This window comes from Delphinapterus leucas, chromosome X (genome assembly GCF_059928025.1).
Source record: "Delphinapterus leucas isolate spDelLeu-1000000601 "Yukka" chromosome X, BTC_Dleu_Yukka2, whole genome shotgun sequence".
Lineage (NCBI taxonomy): Eukaryota > Metazoa > Chordata > Mammalia > Artiodactyla > Monodontidae > Delphinapterus > Delphinapterus leucas.
Genome location: NC_143150.1, coordinates 5,410,008 through 5,416,378, shown reverse-complemented (window position 1 = coordinate 5,416,378; position 6,371 = coordinate 5,410,008).

The following is a 6,371-nucleotide window of genomic DNA, read 5'->3' as shown; positions in this document are numbered from 1 at the left end:
AGTTTCCCGCCACTTCGCCTTTGCTCGTGCTATGCGTTTCACCTGGAGGCCCTTCCCTTCCCTCTTCTCTCTATAAAAGTCATACTTTTCCTTGCAGACCAGCCCAAATGCCATTCTCCTTCCATGAGGCCCTTTGAGAACTCGCCTTCCTCCATCTAAAGGGACCCCTCTCCTATGCGTTTGCTCAACAAATACTTATTAAGTACATCAGATATGTATACCGAGCACTGTTGGCAGCTTGGAAGTTCTGGCGGCTGGGAGTTCTAAGTTCCTTCCCTTGTGGAGCTTGTGGACAATAAATGACCAAATAAACATTGAATAGCAGTGGGCATGCGCGGTCTGGAAAAAAAAAATATGGGGGCGTGGGTGGCACATGGGGAGTTTCATGTTATTTTCTACGGGGTGGCCAGGCAAAGCCTCACTAGTAAAGTGATATGTGAACAAAAACTTGAAGGAGGTGAGGGAGCAGGCATTGTGGAGAGCATGCTTGACAGTGTTAGCTGATGGCACAGAGGCTGGTGTGGCTGGTGGGGAAACAGGAGATGGGGAGCAGGTAGGAGATGGGAGGAGTGAGGGTCATAACTCTTCCGGTGGCAAGAACATTCACTGGGTGCCTGGGGCTGAGGGTTAGGCAGGACATCACAATCCTCTCTCTCTGTCTCTGACTCACTTCCACCTCCTAGTGAAATAACCTAACACAATGCCAGGCAGATTGGAGATCTTTTTTTGCATACAGGAACACATAAATATTAGTATAGTTATTGAGGGTTTCCTATACCCAGGCAACATGCTAATTTTCTCCTCACACCAACACTGTGAGCTAGATGCTACTATCATTCCCATTTTACAGATCCAGAAATTAAAACTCAAAGAGGCCAAGTCACTTGACCTGGCACACAGCCAGGAAGTGGAGGTGCAGGGGGGGTTTCCGTGAGAGGGAACGTCCTCGGTTGGCAGCCAGAGCGCAGTCATCGCAGGAGGCTTGCTGCCATTGCCGCTGCACCTCATTTGCTGTATCCTGGGGTCCCAGCAGGTTGGCTGTTCACACCGCAGCCTGGCTGGCAACGCCCCCTTCCCTGGGAAGGGCCAGCCTCCACCTGCACTCCCCAGACCAGAGCATAGGACGAGTCCCTCGGGGTGGGCCAGCCCCAGCCAAGTGCCCAAGCTGCCAGGCCTCAGGAGGCACCTCAGCTGTCCCTCCTCATCCAGACACTTCCCTTGTATTGGTGGCTGCCTTTTCCCTCCCAAAAGTATGGCCCCTAATGTTTCAGGAAACTCTGAGCCCAACCTCAACAAGGACTCCAGTGTCTATTTAGAAAATTACTCTCATCCTTATTTCCTCTTTCCTTGGCATCTGTGATACTTTCTCATAGCAACGGGTGTCTCCTGCAAGCTTGTGAACTAAGGAGCAAATGATATCATACTTGTCATTATCAAAAAGCCATTAACACAAAATCATTCAGTAAACCCCAGGGTTGACCAGGGAAGGGAATGAGGCAAAAGCCACACACAGTTCCCACCTCTAAAAATGTCTGTAGTTCTCTTGTGGACTCCATTCAAGTCGGCAAACATTTCCGGAGCACCATGCCTTCCAGGCCCTGGGGCGGGAGGTGGGAAGGATGCATGAGGAATCAGGAGGCAGACGGGTCCTTGCCTGCAGCCCCCCAGGCATGTACCACCTGTGGGGAGGAGGGACAGCAGCACGACCTGATCGCCATCACAGAGGTGGACTTCTGATTTGTCAAAAAGAGAGTTTCTCCAGAGGAAGCAATCAGATGTGAAGACAAATTCACCCAGTCCAACACTGATCTAAGCAGCCCCTGACCTGCTGCCGAGGTGTTGGGGTACACCAAGAAGGAGCAGCTGGAGAGCCCGTCTAGACAACAGCCAGGCCTCTAATGACAGATATGAGAGACCAGACATGAGGCCTATGAGCATTTGAGCACGCAGTCTCAGCTGCATCTTTCTGGAGGAGCTTAAATTTGAATAAAGGTGCACAGCTAGCATCCATTGACAGACATGGTGTACACACCCCTAAGGTGAGCATCAATGAGTCATGCCCGTGTATAATCCCCTCCCATTGGGTGTGAGTGGAACCTGCGCTTCTAGCCAATAGAATCTGGCAAAGGCGAGACAGGATGCCACACCTGTGACTACATTATGATGTGTATAAGGGTCCATCTTGCTAGCACAGAGAGATTTCCTGCTGGTCTTGGAAAAGCCATATTGTAACTGCCCCCTAGAGAGAGCCACATGGCAGGGAACTGTGGGCGGTTTTTAGGACCTGAGAGTAGCCTCCAGCCAACAGTCATTGAGAAGCCAAGAGAACTCAGTCCTAGAACCACAAGGAAATGGATTTGGCCAACAACCACAAGAGCCTGATAGAGGACTCTGAACTCCACAAAGGAATGCAGCCTTGTGAGACCCTGAGCAGAGGATCCAGCTAAGCTGTGCCTGGCCTCCTGACCCACAGAAACTGTGAACTAACAAATGTGTGCTGTTTTAAGCTACTAAATTTGTGGTAACTTATCATGAAGCAATACAAGGTGAATACAACTTTGTTCATTCACAAAATGAATAGACCATTGACTGCAAGGTCAGATCCCTTCCTAGGGAGTCTTCTTATGGTTATGAAAGAATTGATGCCATAAGAGTCCATGAGAGCAGGTTGGAATGGTTCCACAGAAACCCTGCCGATTAACACCAATCCACCAGCTCCACCAGGGTGTGTGAAGGCCACACAATTCTGGACAGAAAAGATGGCCTCTCTGTCCTCAACCTTGCTATGGCCGTCATCAAAGAAAAGACTGAGGGGGGACTTCCCTAGTGGCGCAGTGGTTAAGAGTCTGCCTGCCAATGCAGGGGACACGGGTTTGGTCCCTGGTCCGGGAAGATCCCACATGCCACGGAGCAACTAAGCCCGTGTGCCACAACTACTGAGCCTGCGCTCTAGAGTCCGTACTGCGCAACAAGAGAAGCCACCGCAATGAGAAGCCCGCACACCACAACAAAGAGCAGCCCCCGCTCGCCGCAACTAGAGAAAGCCCGTGTGCAGCAACGAAGACCCAACACAGCCATAAATAAATAAATTAATTAATTAATTAATAGATTAATTAATTTTAAAAAAGACTGAGGGAAGAGGGGAGGCCTTCAATGTTCCAACAAAGGCCAAGAGGCCACAGGCACAGCTGAGATTGAACTTGGAGGGCAACTGGCGAGGCTTGAAAGATGAAATGCAGAAGTAGAGGGAGATCATGCTGGAGGAGAAGTGAAAACAAACACTGAAGACTGACTTTGTTGGACACGTGGTCTAATTTCAGGAACACAAAGCAGCCCTGATTGCTCTAGATACCCTGGACTTTAATGACTCCCACAATTGAAATTTCAAAGCTGAGTTTTAAAAAAGTACTTAAACCTCCCAACAGACCAGAATGTGAACGCCCTCTTCAACATCAGCTGCGTTCACACAGTGGCTCCAATTCACTGAACAGTTAAGGGAGTAACCTAGTTCACTAAAAACTAAAATCTTTAACTGGAAACATCATAAAATCAGGCCTTGGATGTCTCAAGATTGGCACCACTTTGTAGCTCAATGCCTACGTGAGATTTAATAGGGGCATCCAGAGCACAGAGTCCCGATCTTTCAATATAAAGTAGTTTATACAAGCCCATCTTAACTATATTTCTGCAATATTAAAGAAATAATAATTGGTTCAGCTCAAATTGACTAACAAGACACATGCATTTATTGTCTCTTATGGGTTGGGTTCATCAGAAAGCTGACTCTAAAACAGAGTTAAGCGTGCAGGATGTTTATTAGGGAGTGCCTTTAGGAGAAATACCTGTGGAAAGGGTGGGAAGGGCGTAAGAATGGACAGAAAGAGCAGTCGAGCGGTGCTACAGGCCTTGGCAACCCCACGGGGCAGTCTAGAGCTAGCATAGGCCTTCAGAGTTGTCTCGAGTTAGGCCGAGATGGCCAGGTATTTGTACATCACCTGGATAAGTCACTGAATGTGGCTACCCTTGGAGGGCTGTGATCTTGGGCAAAGTGGCTCTCTGCAGCTGAGGCAAGCCCTGAAGGGGTAGATGGCCCTAAAGGGCTGCCCTCTCAGCCACTGGGGCAAGAAGGCCTTCACTGAGAGGGGGCTTAAGTGGCACATCTCTGTGTTCACATCTCTTCTGCCCTTTGAAATCATCATGAAGGAACAAAAATAATATAACCTGACAGCAAGATAGGATGGGAGAAGATGCTCATATTCAATTGTTATTAGGGAACTGTACATCAAAACCACAGTGAAGTAGCACTTTACACCCACTAGACTGATTAATATCAAAAAACTAAAAATAACAAGCATGGGTGAGGATGTAGAGAAATCGGAACCCTTATACCTTTGCTCTTAGGAATGTAAAATGATTCAGTTACTGTGGAAAACAGTTTTCAGTTCCTCAAAACTTAAACGTAGAATGACCATTTGACTCAGTGGTTCTACTCTTAGGTAGAAGATTTGAAGATCTGAAAACTGGTACCCAAACAAATACATGTACATGCATGTTCATAGCAGCACATCACAATAGCCAAGAGTAGAACAAGCTGAAATGTCCATCAACAGATGACTGGATAAATGAATCGTGGTAGATATATACAATGGAATATCGCGCAGCCATATAAAAGGAATGGAGTACCGACGCATGCTACACCATGGATGCTGCTACACCATGGATGAATTCGAAAGCATCCTGCTAATTGAAAGAATCCAGACACAAAGGGTCACAATATCGTATGATTCCATTTATCTGAAATAGTCACAAGAGATAAATCTGTAGAGACAGAACACTAATTGGTGGCTGCCAGGGGTCGGGGGAGAGGGGATAGGGAGCAACTGCTCAACGTGTGCGCGGTTTCCTTCGGGGATGATAAAAATGTTTTGGAACTAGATGGGGTGGTGGTTGTACAACACTCTAAATGCCACTGAATTATTTACTTTAAAATGGTTAATTTTACATTATGTGAATTTTATCTCCATTTTTAAAAAGTAAAAAAAAAAAAAAAAAAAAAAAAAGGGAGGGGGACCTACAATGGCTTAAAAACTTCCCCAGATTCCTGGAAGCTGCCACAGTGGAGACTGATGAAGCCACAGCCTAGAATACCTACAAAGGGACTTCAGCTAAGGAGGGAACAAACTTAGCTTAGACAGTCTCCCAATTCTGAGACAGCAGGTATGACAGTGGGCAGAGTAAGACATGGGACTTAACCCAGACAGATTAACTGAAGGTTTCTATATGGCTGTTAACCTCCCCCAGAAGGCCCCAAAGCCAGTCTTTAACACAAGAATGGAAAAAAGAAGGGTTCTTCTCTAAAGAAATTGAATAATTTGTCTGGGGGAGGGCTAGGAAAACTGGAGTCAGTATTGAAACCACCACCACCAAAAAAATTTCTCCATATTATGACATTTTTGAGGACCCCCAACAGAACTATCAGCACACTGCCTCTTCATCTTAAAACAAAGCCTGCAAGTCAATAACTCCCGCCCATGTACTCGGAGCTGCCAGTCAGCCTCGTTCTTAAGTGTAATCGGACAACAAAAAAGGCCAAACATTTGAAGGTGGCATACAAGATGACAGAGAAATATCAAGAAAAACAAATAGCAAAGCTGGCCCTAAAGGAAAGAGATGACTAAGGCGCCGAAAAGAATAATTTTTAAAGGACAAACAAAAATACCCTTTATTAAGATCATCAGAAAGACTTGAGAAGCGATTGACTATATGAAACAAGAATACATTGCTATGGAAAAATTCCAACAGAACATTAAAGACCACTTGGAAATTAAAACTATGGTTGTAAAGTTCAACATTCAATAAAAGAATTGAAAAGTCAAGTCGAGAGAAACTTTTCAAATGTTGAACAGAAATATAGCAAAGGACACCACCAAGGGCTGGCAAGAATGTGGAGCGATTCCAACTCTCTCACGTTGCTTGTAGGAGCATTCACTGATACAGCCATTTTGGAAAACTCTGTGGCAGAATTTGCCGAAGCTAAAGTTAAACATGTGCCTGCCCCAAGAACTGGCAACTCTACCCCAAGGCATATGCCCAACAGATGTGAGACTTCTAGCCACCAAAAGACATGGACAAGGATGTTCATAGTATTATTCGTAATAGCCCCCAGCTGGAAGCAACCCAAAGGTCCTTCAATTGTATCCAATAATTTGGATAGATAAACTGTGATATAATCACAAAATGGAATACAATGCAGCCGTAAAAAGAACAAACTACTGATACATGCAACAACATAGTTAAATTCAAAAAACTTAATTGCAAGAAGCCAGACATCAAAGAGTACATGGTGTGCAATGACATTTATAGGAAGTTCT